The sequence below is a fragment of the Schistocerca serialis genome, chromosome 8, assembly GCF_023864345.2.
Source record: "Schistocerca serialis cubense isolate TAMUIC-IGC-003099 chromosome 8, iqSchSeri2.2, whole genome shotgun sequence".
In the NCBI taxonomy this organism is placed as follows: domain Eukaryota; kingdom Metazoa; phylum Arthropoda; class Insecta; order Orthoptera; family Acrididae; genus Schistocerca; species Schistocerca serialis.
Genome location: NC_064645.1, coordinates 378,862,150 through 378,876,656, shown reverse-complemented (window position 1 = coordinate 378,876,656; position 14,507 = coordinate 378,862,150).

Sequence of the window (14,507 nt, the reverse complement as noted above, 5' to 3'; positions counted from 1 at the left end):
TTCAAAACAATTGTTTTATTTACATTCCTTACATCTTTATCTATTTTTCTACATAACTTCCATACTTATTTAAACATTTGTCACATCGTTCAACAAGCTTTTGAATGCCCATGTTATAGAAATCGGCCGCCTGTAACGATAACCAGTCCTTAACTGCTTCTTTCACTTCATCATCTGTGTCGAAGCGCTTGCCGCCGAGAAACTCCTTTAAGTAACGGAACAGGTGGAAATCACTTGGCGCCAGGTCCGGACTGTAAGGAGGATGGTCCATCTGTTCCCATCCAAATTTCTTGATCAGAGCTTCCGTTTCATTTGCAGTGTGGGGTCTGGCATTGTCATGCAACAACAAGATTCCAGACGACAAAAGACCACGTCGCTTATTCTGGATTGCACGTCGAAGTTTAGTCAGGGTAGCGCAGTAGGCGGCTTTATTAATCGTTGTTCCTCTCTCCATAAAGTCGACTAACAATACTCCACGTCTATCCCAGAACACAGTCGCCATAACCTTACGTGTTGAGATTGTCTGCTTTGCCTTGACCTTGACTGGCGATGACGTGTGACGCCATTGCATTGACTGACGTTTAGACTCTGGAGTGATGTGAGAAACCCATGTCTCATCCCCTGTGACAACATTGTCTAAAAGACTGTCACCTTCCTTATGATATCGCTCCAAAAAATCAAGAGCAAAAGCCATTCTTTTCATTCGTTGGGGCTCAGTAAGCAGCCTGGGAACCCAACGGGCACACAATTTGTGAAACTTCAAATGTTCAGACACAATTCTGTACAAAGTTGTTCTACTCACATTCGGAAAATGCATGTCTACGTCTGTAATAGTGAATCGGCGATCTTCACGAATTTTTTTGTCAACCGCATTGACCAAATCGTCTGAAATCACTGATGGTCGGCCACACCGTGGTTCATCGTGCACATTATCCCGTCCTTCATTAAAAGCTCGCACCCACTTGCGCACTTTACTGTCGCTCATTATGTTAGGACCGTACACTTCAGTAATCTGCCGATGGATTTCCGCCGCTGAATTGTTTCTTGCAGACAAAAACCGTATCACTGCCCTTACTTCACAATCGGCGGGCTGATCAATTGTCTTAAACATTGTAAAGTGACACTGTGAACTACACTCAGCAACAGTAACAAAGCGAATGGCGGCGTTTGACGCGCAAGGCTTGCCGGGAGTCGGCGCGCATGCGTGTTTTGTCATTGGCGCCAAATTTCAATAGTTACGGCGAATCGGACCTTACTTTTGGAATAACCCTCGTACGTTACTCATGTTGGCTGCTGTTCTCGGTTCGAATTCTGAAATATTTACTTCGTCTTCTTTACTGAAGGCATTTCGGAAGGCTGTGTTTAGTAACTCTGCTTTGGCAGTACTGTCTTCGATAGTATCTCCATTGCTATCGCGCAGAGAAGTCATTGATTGTTTCTTGCCGCTAACATACTTCACATACGACCAGAATCTCTTTGGATTTTCTGACAGGTTTCGAGACAAAGTTTCGATGAGGAAACTGTTATAAGCATCTCGCATTGAAGTCCGCGCTAAATTTCGAGGTTCTGTAAAAGATCGCCAATCTTGGGGATTTTGCGTCTGCTCAAATTTGGCATGTATGTTCTAACCCGTTTTGTGTACCAAGGAGGATCAGTTCCGTCGTTTGTTAATTTATTTGGTATAAATCTCTCAATTGCTGCCGATACTATTTCTTTGAATTCAAGCCACATCTGGTCTACACTTATATTATTAATTTAGAATGAGTGGAGATTGTCTCTCAGGAAGGAGTCAAGTGAATTTTTATCTGCTTTTTTGAATAGGTATATTTTTCGCTTATTTTTCGAGGATTTGGGGATTACAATATTCAATCTCGCTACTATAACCCTGTGTTCATTAATCCCTAAATCGGTTTTGATGCTCGTTATTAACTCAGGATTATTTGTTGCTAAGAGGTCAAGTGTGTTTTCACAACCGTTTACTATTCGCGTAGGCTCATGAACTAACTGGTCGAAATAATTTTCAGAGAATGCGTTTAGCACAATTTCGGAATATATTTTGTGCGTACCTCCAGAATTAAATATGTATTTTGTCCTACGTATCGAGGTTAAATTAAAGTCACCACCAACTATTATCTAATGAGTCGGGTCCGTGTTTGAAATAAAACTCAAGTTTTCTTTGAACTTTTCAGCAACCGTATCATCTGAATTGGGAGGTCGGTAAAAGGATCCAATTATTATTTTATTCTGGTTGCCCATAATAACTCGCAGGAAATATCTACTTCAATATCGAGACACGTTAAACTACTTCTAACAGCAAAAAACACGCCACCGCCAACCGTATTTAGACTATCCTTTCGGAACACCGTTGGGTTCTTCGCAAAAATTTCGGCTGAGCTTTCAGTGCCTATAACTATTCGAGTATCAGTGCTTTCTATTAGCGCTTGGATCTCTGATACTTTCCCAGCTCAGCTACGACAATTTACAACTGTTACACCAATGGTTCCTGTATCTACGTTCTTCCTGTGTTCAGCCTTCACCCTTTGTGACTGAGGCCCTTCTTGTGTTTTCCCGAGACCCTCTAACCTAAAAAACCGCCCAGTCCACGCCACACAGCCCCTGCTACCCGTGTAGCAGCCTCCTACGTATAGTGGACACCTGACCTATTCAGCGGAACCTGAAGCCCAACCACCCTTTGGCGTAAGTCGAGGGATCTGCAGCCTACACGGTCGCAGAACCGTGTGAGCTTCTGATTCAGACCCTCCACTGGGCCCTGTACCAGAGGCTCGCAATCGGTCCTGTCGATTATGCTGCAGATGGTCAGCTCTGCTTTTATCTTGCAAGCAAGACTGGCAGCTTTTACCACTTTTGTTAGCCGCTCGAAACCAGAGAGAATCTCTTCTGATCCAAAGTGACACACATCATTGGTACCGACGTGAGCAACCATCTGCAGTTGGCTTTGAAATAAACAACACGAAAAATATTCTCCAAACCTTGTTTTACCCTGGTTAGCACTGACTCTTCGTAGTGCCTAAATAGCGGTATGATTCTAGATTACAAAGTGGCTTTTGACAGACATTTAAGGAATTAGAATCAGTAGAAGAGTGCTTGTGAATCTTTTGTAGCATTAAAACCCTCAGTACCTTTCGAAGCAGCTAACGGTGGAAGGAATAAATTTTCTCTTATTTTCCTGCTTTACTTAATATTTTGATTCTCTGTATCTTGAAACGTATAACGCAAATGTCTGAGGGAGTCGTATAATTTTTCAGGCTTTGTGCGATGTTTACATTTATCGCTGGAAAAATAGCTATAAAAAACCGAGAATCGATTATTTCAGAAACCGGTTATTTTGAGCGGTTTTAACAGTCCGGTTAAACTAGAGATGTAACAGAAAACCGGTTTTTTCAGCGATAAGCGGCTTGCCTACTTTGGCATCAGCCACGTGCGGTGCCAACTGCGCGCTCTACACGTGTTAGCTACGTCATATGTAGGTGATTGCAGTGCCACCCACTCAGGAATAGCAGCACATCAAGAGGGTGATGTCACGGGCCTTACGAGGTCTATAGAGACCGTTCTGCTAGGCCTCTATGGTGAGCGGTGGTTCAAATGGCTCTGAGCACTATGGGACTTAACTTCTGAAGTCATCAGTCCCCTAGAACCTAGAACTATTTAAACCTAACTAACCTAAGGACATCACACACCTCCATGCCTGAGGCAGGATTCGAACCTGCGTCCGTAGCGGTGATCGGTGGAACAGTATAGTTGGTGGTCAGGATGCCATAGCCCACCACTGTTGGTTTGCTGGACCTGAAGCAGGGAGTGGACACCTGGTAGTCGTCCGTCTTGTTTGCAAGGGTGCGATTATCTGTGTTTCATTCTACACTCACGTTTCCGCGATCTCTTCTTCTGCAGTCATGTCCACACCCCTTTCCTATTAGGAAAATGCGTAATGTTCGTCGGCTAGAAAAAGCTGTAGCGGAAACTTGTCACGCTATACATCTCTACAGTCGCATCGAAATGATTTACAGTATCAGGTTAGCTGAGCGATTGATTAAAAGGTAGTTTGCGAGTGAAAATTTCGATATATTTTCACTTGTTTGATACAAAACACCGACAAGCCCGTACTAATCTTAAATTACAGTTCCGTCTTTCACACGCAATCACACTTACTCGTAACAGCCAGCTTACGGTAATTAACGGTGGTATCGATAGCTACGATGCCACAACATAGATGCGCTCTGCTCGGTTGGCACTACGACAGACACCGACGACAGCGCACTCTAGCCGGAGCGGGAGACCTCTACGAGCTCCGCTCCAGATTTTGCCCATTTCATCAAGAGCAGACGCCCTGGAAACATCGCTTCAACCTCAGCTATGTACTACTAACGACGGGAATACGATTTTGCACCTACGGGCTCATCTTTACCAAAAGTTACGTATCTGTCATTGGTTAATATTCTCTATTAAATGTACTTCTACGTAAAAAGTTGTACCGAGAGATTTTTCATCTTTTCCTGCTCCTACTCACTTCCTACATACAAATTAACCAAACTCATTATCAAAAGGATTAACAAACGGTTTGGCTTTGACAGAATGCTCTCTCAAACATTACTCAGATTGACTACTACGGTCACGCCTTGTATAGGGCTGCACGCGGATTTTGGTTATTCAAAGGCCGCAGTCTACTTATTAAAATCGGAATTTCACGTGTCCATCTTTTCCACACGTTCGTGTCTACGCATCCACTTTGCAGCACTTCACGGTCAATTTTTAACTATTATTCTATAAAATTTTCACATCTGTTCCGAGCTTCTTATATCCACGTCCGAATACAATCATGGCTGAGATCTGAACTTACCTAGGCTTCAAAAAGCAACTCTCTTAGCCCACAACACGCGAACGTACTGTCCTCTGACTGGCTGATACACATCGCAACTAATCCAATATTAGTATTAAACCGCACAATCCTGCATCTATTACTTTTCAACAATCACAACTTAATAGATTTATGAACAGTTTATCAAAAGATCAAATTTATAAATTCCACAAATATTAAAATAACTCTCTCTTTAAACAACAAAATTACAGTAAAATATTACTTGTTTCCCCAGTACCATAACCTGGATCGTTGTAATTTACAGTTTCTCTCTGGCCGGCCGGTGTGGCCGTGCGGTTAAAGGCGCTTCAGTCTGGAACCGCGTGACCGCTGCGGTCGCAGGTTCGAATCCTGCCTCGGGCGTGGATGTGTGTGATGTCCTTAGGTTAGTTAGGTTTAATTATTTCTAAGTTCTAGGCGACTGATGACCTCAGAAGTTAAGTCGCATAGTGCTCAGAGCCATTTGAACCATTTTTGAACAGTTTCTCTCTAAGTACACAGTTCTCACACTAATGTATACTCAGTTAACAGACATAAAAATATTCATTTATTTAATACTTCACGTTCACACCATCATTCACACTAACAATTAAAGAAACCAGCAATAATTATTGAAACTCGTAATAAAGGTAATAAATATAGTTTTATTTCCAAATGATAATGTTTCACTACCTGATACACTACGTCATCAAAAGTATCCGGACACCTGGGTGAAAATGTCTTACAAGTTTGTGGCACCCTCCATCAGTAATGCTGGAATTCAATAAGATGTTGGCCCATCCTTAGCTCTGAAGACAGCTTCCACTCTCGCAGGCATATGTTCAATCAGGTGCTGGAAGGTTTCTTGGGGAATGGCAGCCCATACTTCACGGAGTGCTGCATTGAGGAGAGTTATCAATGTCGGGCGGTGGGGCCTGGCTGGAAATCAGCGTTCCAAAACATCCCAAAGATGTTCTATAGGATTCAGGCCACGACCCTGTACAGGTCAGCCCATTACAGGGATGTTACTGTCGTGTAACCACTCCGCCATAGGCCGTGCATTATAAACAGGTGCTCGATCGTGTTGAAAGATGCAGTCGCCATCCCAGAATTGGTCTTCAACAGTAGGAAGCAAGAAGGTGCTTCAAACATCAATGTAGGCCTGTGCTGTGATAGTGCCACGTAAAACTACAAAGGGTGCAAGCCCCCTCCATGAAAAACACAACCACACCATAACACCACCGCCTCCGAATTTTACTGTTGGCACTACACACGCTGGCAGGTGACACTCACAGGGCATTCTCCACACTCACATCCTGCCATTAGATCGCCACATTGTGTACCGTGATTCGTCACTCCACACAGCGTTTTACCAATATTCAATCGTCCAATGTTTACGCTCCTTACACTAAACGAGGCGGCGTTTGGCATTTACCGGCCTGATGTGTGGCTTATGAGCAGCCGGTCGTCCATGAAATCCAAGTTTTCTCACCTCCCGCCTAGCTGTCATAGTACTTGCAGTGGATCCTGATGCAGTTTGGAATTCCTGTGTGATGGTCTGGGTCGATGTCTACCTATTACACATTACGACCGTCCTCAACTGTCTGTGGTCTCTGTCTGTCAACAGACGAAGTCGGCCTGTATGACTTTGCGCTGTACGTGTCACTTCACGTTTGCACTTCGCTATCACATCGGAAAAAATGGATCTAGGAATGTTCTGGAGTGTGGAAATCTCGCGTACAGACGTATGGCACAAGTGACAGCCAATCACTTGACCACGTTCGAAGTCCGTGAGTTCCGCGGAGTGCCCCATTCTGCTCTCTCAAGATGTCTAATGGGTACTGAGGTCGCTGATACGGAATACCTGGCAGTAGGTGGCAGCATAATGCACATAATATGAAAAACGTATGTTTTTGGGGGTGTCGTGATACCTTTGATCACATATTGTAGTTTCATATTCCGTAGGATACTAACACCTTTCGGCCACAGCCGAAACTGCTTGCAGTTCGGTACTGAATCCCAACTTATCTGCCATGCGAGATACGTCTTATGTATGTGGCTGCCTGTTTGCTACCATTTCTTAATTACATAGGCCGATGCAAGGCTTTGCGCCCCATATTGCATCACCTTCAACAATCGTGATGATACTCCGCGAAGTCAACGTCCCCAGGACGTGAGCCCTGTACGGTCAGCGAGGAGGTGCGCCAGAGTTCTGCGTGGAACTGGACCGCAGAAGCACGAGGCTAATCATAATTCAGACTAGAGACTCCGCAGAAGCCGATGACATAGCGCAATGAATCACCTCGTATCCCCAAGATGCGCGAGAAGGCTACCTGTAGCACGAGGCGATTCATAATACGGACTAGAGTCTTCCCAGCAGCCACGATATAGCGGAATGAATCACGTCGTGTCCCCAAGGCGTATGAGACTACCCCCCAGTAGCACCAGTGGCTGTTCACACGAGAACAGGCAGGCAGAAAGCAGTCTGCCTGCCCAGGTGATTACTGCTGATCGGCTGCACTGCCTCAGGTTCGAACTGTAGACCTCCAGCGCAGAAGGCCAGTAGCAACTGAAGTGAGCCGCCACGTGGCCCACCGGTTGGAGGGCTCCAGTCCACAGGTTCAGAACTGGCACCACATCAGGGCCGCAGCTAGCTGTGCGAGTCTGGAGGTGGGGACTCGTTGAGCCAAGTAGACTCGTCGACTGACGTAGGTTCCTCCTTGGGACTGTGGCTGACAGATTGTTGTATCTTTGCCCGAAAATGTCAAGTATTTATTCAAGCGTGGCCTGTGCTTGTTTTGCTACACCATCGTTTTCGATCACGTCAGCCACAACAAGTCTGTGGCTCGGATGTGACTTTGCAATAACCCTGCCTCTTTCAGAAAATCCTGCCTCCTGATTTCTGCTCATGGTAATTCAGCATAATCTCGACGCACATTTACAAAACGGGAATTATATACAGAACACTTAGTTTTTCTCTTACACTAGATTAGCTTAAACCAAAAGATTCACTGTTTGTATTCTTAATTCTAAACATCATTTTCTAGGCTGTCCGGAGAACTGCCTTGCTTCCCTACAGGAACATGATACCAACTAGTATCATAAGACAATGGAAAGCCCAAGTTGAAATGTCAAAAATATTATGAAAAGGATACATTGCTGCTAACAGTAAAATTGACATTTTGAGTTGTAGATAGGCACAACGAAAAGACTGTTACACCCTGAACTTGCGGCCAAAGCCTTCCTCAGAAAAGAAAAGGAAACAACACACATTCAACCAAACAAGCATATCTCATTCTAAATTGATAAGGAAAAACATTAGGACCACCTGGTTAACAGCTTGTTGGTCCATCTTTGGAACTGAATATATCCCTGATTCTGGGTACCAAGGGTCCCACAATTTGTTGGTAAGTTTGTGGAGGTATGTGGCATTAGATGCATATTCACAGGTCGTGTAATTAGCGTAAATAACGGCCCACTGATTTGCTTAGGCGATGATGGCAACCGATGATGGCTTCCATAGGATTTACATCAGGCTGATTTGGTCTGAGAGACACCAGCATGAGTTCACTGTAATGCTCCTCAACCACTGTAGCACGGTACTGCCTCAGACACAGGGACAATTTTACTGCTGAAATATGACACCGTCGTCGGGGAATACATCAAGCATGAAGGGATGCGGGTGGTTCGCAGCTGATAAGTCTTCGATTACTAGCACAGGTCCCAGGCAAGCGCAGGAGAATATCTCCCATAGTATAATACTGCGCCCAACAGCCTGCGTCCGTGGGGCGCTACACTTTTCTACCCGCCGTTCATCTGGACGACAGCGTTTGTGGAGACGACCATCGACCTTCTGCAGCAAAAATGTAATTCACCCGAAAAGCCTACACGTTTCCATTGATCGATGGTCGAATCCCGATGATTCCGTGCCCGCTGTAGTCATAACTGACGATGTCGTTGGGTCAAAATGTGCACTCGCAGGAGTGGTCTGCTGCGGAGCTTCATGTTCGACAACTTACAATGAACAGTGGAATCCGAAACACTTGCGCGTGCGCCAGCATTGTGCTCTTTCGGCGGAAATGCCGCAGATCACCATCTGCCATGCTTTACAGAGCCGAAAAGCATCAGATCGCCACGTCCTGTGAAGAGTCGTGGACGCCCAATTACACTCCTGGAAATTGAAATAAGAACACCGTGAATTCATTGTCCCAGGAAGGGGAAACTTTATTGACACATTCCTGGGGTCAGATACATCACATGATCACACTGACAGAACCACAGGCACATAGACACAGGCAACAGAGCATGTACAATGTCGGCACTAGTACAGTGTATATCCACCTTTCGCAGCAATGCAGGCTGCTATTCTCCCATGGAGACGATCGTAGAGATGCTGGATGTAGTCCTGTGGAACGGCTTGCCATGCCATTTCCACCTGGCGCCGCAGTTGGACCAGCGTTCGTGCTGGACGTGCAGACCGCGTGAGACGACGCTTCATCCAGTCTCAAACATGCTCATTAGGGGACAGATCCGGAGATCTTGCTGGCCAGGGTAGTTGACTTATACCTTCTAGAGCACGTTGGGTGGCACGGGATACATGCGGACGTGCATTGTCCTGTTGGAACAGCAAGTTCCCTTGCCGGTCTAGGAATGGTAGAACGATGGGTTCGATGACGGTTTGGATGTACCGTGCACTATTCAGTGTCCCCTCGACGATCACCAGTGGTGTACAGCCAGTGTAGGAGATCGCTCCCCACACCATGATGCCGGGTGTTGGCCCTGTGTGCCTCGGTCGTATGCAGTCCTGATTGTGGCGCTCACCTGCACGACGCCAAACACGCATACGACCATCATTGGCACCAAGGCAGAAGCGACTCTCATCGCTGAAGACGACACGTCTCCATTCGTCCCTCCATTCACGCCTGTCGCGACACCTCTGGAGGCGGGCTGCACGATGTTGGGGCGTGAGCGGAAGACGGCCTAACGGTGTGCGGGACCGTAGCCCAGCTTCATGGAGACGGTTGCGAATGGTCCTCGCCGATACCCCAGGAGCAACAGTGTCCCTAATTTGCTGGGAAGTGGCGGTGCGGTCCCCTACGGCACTGCGTAGGATCCTACGGTCTTGACGTGCATCACTGCGTCGCTGCGGTCCGGTCCCAGGTCGACGGGCACGTGCACCTTCCGCTGACCACTGGCGACAACATCGATGTACTGTGGAGACCTCACGCCCCATGTGTTGAGCAATTCGGCGGTACGTCCACCCGGCCTCCCGCATGCCCACTATACGCCCTCGCTCAAAGTCCGTCAACTGCACATACGGTTCACGTCCACGCTGTCGCGGCATGCTACCAGTGTTAAAGACTGCGATGGAGCTCCGTATGCCACGGCAAACTGGCTGACACTGACGGCGGCGGTGCACAAATGCTGCGCAGCTAGCGCCATTCGACGGCCAACACCGCGGTTCCTGGTGTGTCCGCTGTGCCGTGCGTGTGATCATTGCTTGTACAGCCCTCTCGCAGTGTCCGGAGCAAGTATGGTGGGTCTGACACACCGGTGTCAATGTGTTCTTTTTTCCATTTCCAGGAGTGTATTTAGTGCCTACTGGTAGTTTCACTGTCCTATCTCTTTCCGTAGATTCTCACGGTAGAAGCACTTGAACATTCGACCAATTTCGCCGTTTTAGAGACACTCGTTCACGCCGGCCGCAGTGGTCTCGCGGTTCTAGGCGCGCAGTCCGGAACCGCGCGGCTGCTACGCTCGCGGGTTCGAATCCTGCCTTGGGCATGGATGTGTGTGATGTCCTTAGGTTAGTTGGGTTTAAGTAGTTCTAAGTTCTAGGGGACTGATGACCACAGCTGTCAAGTCCCATAGTGCTCAGAGCCATTTGAACCATTTGAACACTCGTTCACAGGCTCTGTGTAATAATAATCTGGCCTTTCTCACGGTCGCTTATCTCAATGGATTTCCACATTCGCAGTAGATAACTTCGCTAGTATGATCCTCCTCCGTGTCTGCTCGGGTAACGTACTTTTGTTAGACGTCACGAGCCCACAACACCGCCAGGCGGCGTCCAACGTCGCGGTAGGCAGTGGTCGTAACGTTCTGGCTGATGGGTGTACATGACCGCTCGTTCTGGCCGCTGCGAGCGGAATGGGTAAATGTATGTGTGTGCTTTCTTTTCCTTCTAAAGAAGGCTTTGGCCGAAAACTCAGTGTGTAACAGTCTTTTCGTTGTGCTTGTCTGTAACTTGTAATACACCTTATTCAAAAAGATTTCGGGCTTGCAGCCGGTCGTCGTTAGCTTTCATCCACGACATTTCGACTGGACAACTGCCAGCAATCCTCAGGTGAGCCATCGAAGACTGATGAAGACCCCCTCCGTTCTGCAATATATAACGTGCAACGAGTATACCGCGCAGGCGTCAAAATCACATTGACAGACGAACCACACCGCCCGCCAGCAGCGCCCTCGCTGGTGGAACTGCAGAACCCAGCTGTCTTCGGCGTTGTCAATTGCCGCGGCCATCGTCTGGAGCAGATCTTAGAGATGACGGGGTTCCACGCATTATCTAGCTGGTAGCCATTGTCACGGTTCATAAGATTGTCTGTCATGCGAATTTCCACTGATTCTTTTATGACTGAGTCCCAAAAGGATGTAGCTGTGGCCAAAATTGTTGTCTTGTCATACTCCATTGAGTGTCCAATGGAAATACAATGTTCAGCAATTGCAGACTTGCTAGGTTGCAAAAGGCGAGTACAGCGTTGATGTTCGGTGCAACGTTCTTCCACTGTTTGCAATGTTTGTCCTGTGTATGACATACCACACTGACAAGATATTTTATAAATTCCCGCCTTCCGCAATACCAGATAGTCTTTCACTGACCCCAGCAGGTCGGAAATCTTCGATGGTGGACGGAAAATCACTTTCACTTCGAAACTGTGGATGATTCTTGCAATTTTGAAGGAAATGTTGCCAACAAAGGGAAGAAAAGCTAAAGACTTAGTAGGCGTGCTCTCTTCTTTCTCCACTCCTTGATTCTTGGCTTAATTGCAAGTGCCTTGCTAGTTTGCCGGGTAGAATATCCATTCTCTTTGAAAACCCTCTTCAGGTGGGCAAGCTCTTCAGGCAAACTATCTGCATCTGACATGTATGATTTTGACGCATGCACGGAATACTCGCTGCGCGCTATATATTGCGGGACGGAGGGCGTCTTTGTCAGTCTTCGATGACTCACCTGAGGATGGCTGGCAGATGTCCAGTCGAAATATCGTGGATGGAAGCTAACGACGACCGGCTGCAAGCCCGAAATATTTTTGAATATTTACACTCCTGGAAATGGAAAACAGAACACAATGACACCGGTGTGTCAGACCCACCATACTTGCTCCGGACACTGCGAGAGGGCTGTACAAGCAATGATCACACGCACAGCACAGCGGACACACCAAGAACCGCGGTGTTGGCCGTCGAATGGCGCTAGCTGCGCAGCATTTGTGCACCGCCGCCGTCAGTGTCAGCCAGTTTGCCGTGGCACACGGAGCTCCATCGCAGTCTTTAACACTGGTAGCATGCCGCGACAGCGTGGACGTGAACCGTATGTGCAGTTGACGGACTTTGAGCGAGGGCGTATAGTGGGCATGCGGGAGGCCGGGTGGACGTACCGCCGAATTGCTCAACACGTGGGGCGTGAGGTCTCCACAGTACATCGATGTTGTCGCCAGTGGTCGGCGGAAGGTGCACGTGCCCGTCGACCTAGGACCGGACCGCAGCGACGCACGGATGCACGCCAAGACCGTAGGATCCTACGCAGTGCCGTAGGGGACCGCACCGCCACTTCCCAGCAAATTAGGGACACTGTTGCTCCTGGGGTATCGGCGAGGACCATTCGCAATCGTCTCCATGAAGCTGGGCTACGGTCCCGCACACCGTTAGGCCGTCTTCCGCTCACGCCCCAACATCGTGCAGCCCGCCTCCAGTGGTGTCGCGACAGGCGTGAATGGAGGGACGAATGGAGATGTGTCGTCTTCAGCGATGAGAGTCGCTTCTGCCTTGGTGCCAATGATGGTCGTATGCGTGTTTGGCGCCGTGCAGGTGAGCGCCACAATCAGGACTGCATACGACCGAGGCACACAGGGCCAAGACCCGGCATCATTGTGTGGGGAGCGATCTCCTACACTGGCTGTACACCACTGGTGATCGTCGAGGGGACACTGAATAGTGCACGGTACATCCAAACCGTCATCGAACCCATCGTTCTACCATTCCTAGACCGGCAAGGGAACTTGCTGTTCCAACAGGACAATGCACGTCCGCATGTATCCCGTGCCACCCAACGTGCTCTAGAAGGTGTAAGTCAACTACCCTGGCCAGCAAGATCTCCGGATCCGTCCCCCATTGAGCATGTTTGGGACTGGATGAAGCGACATCTCACGCGGTCTGCACGTCCAGCACGAACGCTGGTCCAACTGACGCGCCAGGTGGAAATGGCATGGCAAGCCGTTCCACAGGACTACATCCAGCATCTCTACGATCGTCTCCATGGGAGAATAGCAGCCTGCATTGCTGCGAAAGGTGGATATACACTGTACTAGTGCCGCCATTGTGCATGCTCTGTTGCCTGTGTCTATGTGCCTGTGGTTCTGTCAGTGTGATCATGTGATGTATCTGACCCCAGGAATGTGTCAATAAAGTTTCCCCTTCCTGGGACAATGAATTCACGGTGTTCTTATTTCAATTTCCAGGAGTGTAGTTCGCCGGGAAAATTTTAAATTTCACATGTAATACCCCTTTTTTATAAAATTTGTTTTCCACTGAATGCATCAATATTTGTGTGAATATAAATGTAAACGCTTTAGAGTGTAAACGCTAAGGTAATAAAATAAGGCGCTGGCTTCAAATCTTTTAGAAAACAGCTTGGTGAAGCCCGGCAGTTCGCACTTTTCTTTCTGCTTTCAGCTACCGCAAAGTAAGCATAGTGGGCTGTATCCACGAATTATTTCATAATACCCGAGGTTATTTTGAGTTTCTTAAGTGTTACTTCCTTATTAATACAGTAGATTACATGTTTATTTCACTGTTTATTGTATTATGCGTTCTATTTTTCAGCATTTCTAACAGGGAAGACGCAACACTTCGTTGTGGCACCACCCTGCCATTGATGTGTTTTCGTTACTTATCTGCAACGTTATTTTTTGTTTTTGTTTTTTTAAATTTTTTTTACTTATTGTGTGTGTGTGTGTGTGTGTGTGTGTGTGTGTGTGTGTGTGTGTGTGTGTGTGTGTGTGCAGAACCTCCTGCCATTCACAGTAAAAGTACGAATTTCTTAAATCAATCTTAGAGCATAGAGCGATTACCAAATCGCAATAAGCAGATTACATATTCTAGAACTCCGTCGGTCCACAGTCTTCGTTGCGCCGCTCCCAGCACGAATCTTGGTTTACGATCTTCACTCTGGCAACAATATTTTGAAATATTTGAGTTGGTGGGGGTAGAAGCCAACCCAAGAACTCACTGTGTCATCTTTACGGTGAGTAGCAATCTATCCTTTTCATAATTAGTACAATAAGATTATTACACTCCCCATCTTCACAGATTTTTCAACAACCATATCACAGTAAACAATCTTGTCCAGCTTATTGTGCTTCCTTCTTTACCA